The sequence below is a fragment of the Penaeus monodon genome, chromosome 28 (assembly GCF_015228065.2).
Source record: "Penaeus monodon isolate SGIC_2016 chromosome 28, NSTDA_Pmon_1, whole genome shotgun sequence".
Classification (NCBI taxonomy): Eukaryota; Metazoa; Arthropoda; class Malacostraca; order Decapoda; family Penaeidae; genus Penaeus; species Penaeus monodon.
Window position 1 is genome coordinate 29,422,755 of NC_051413.1, and position 893 is coordinate 29,423,647.

Here is an 893-nt window from a genome sequence, read left to right on the forward strand (position 1 = left end):
GATTGATGATAATATACTAGCATACCGAAGTTAAAAAAAGGCCCTGGAGTGAGAGCAGGTGGGAAATGGCAAGAGCTCAGTCAGGTCCTCTCGGCAGGTGTGCATAATTAGTATACAGGTGATGGAGGGAGCGCTCGACCGCTACTGTGCAGCCTCAGGCAGTATGTACAGTGTTAACCAAAGCTAACCATCAAAGTGTACAGGCAGGGCATGTGGGGATGTGTAGGGCACTATCTGATACCCAGTTACACCTCCAAATGCTGCCTGGAAGCTATGTGTGTATGGAATATCAAACATATTCCATTTCTTTTGAATATAATGTCTTAAAAAAACATTAGTCTGAGGTTTGTGTCAAAATGGTTTGTGAAGTTGAAAATGACTAAATAATTCAAAAGGAACTTTGGCCTCATTTTTTTCTGAATGTACAAAGAACTTAACATTTATGTATAGTGAGGATTCAACAAAATTAAAATGTGTGCCAGTGCATATTACCTTTGATGATTAGGAAAATATACAAAGAATAAATTAGGAAAGACTGATAAAATGTACTAATATACTCGTGTTACGAGTGCATAGAAAATGGACAACTGGTTAAAGGTGCCTTGACAAAACTAAAACTCCTAATCCTTACTTTTGGAAACCTTTGCATATTTCAACCGTTTGAGCCGCTGCCTCGCTGAAACACAGAAAGTAGGAAACATGTTAGTAAAAGCGAAATCTTCTCTCGAATACACACAGCCTCTTCTGTCTTGCAAGCTGCCACAAGAGGGGGTTACTCAGGCCTGATTAATCACGGGGGAGAAGATACAGATCACTGAATGCTCGCTTGCATATGTTCCTTGGCTCTCTTTAATTCCGTTCTTCGCGGGTTCCGTCTTCTCCTTTCCGTTTCC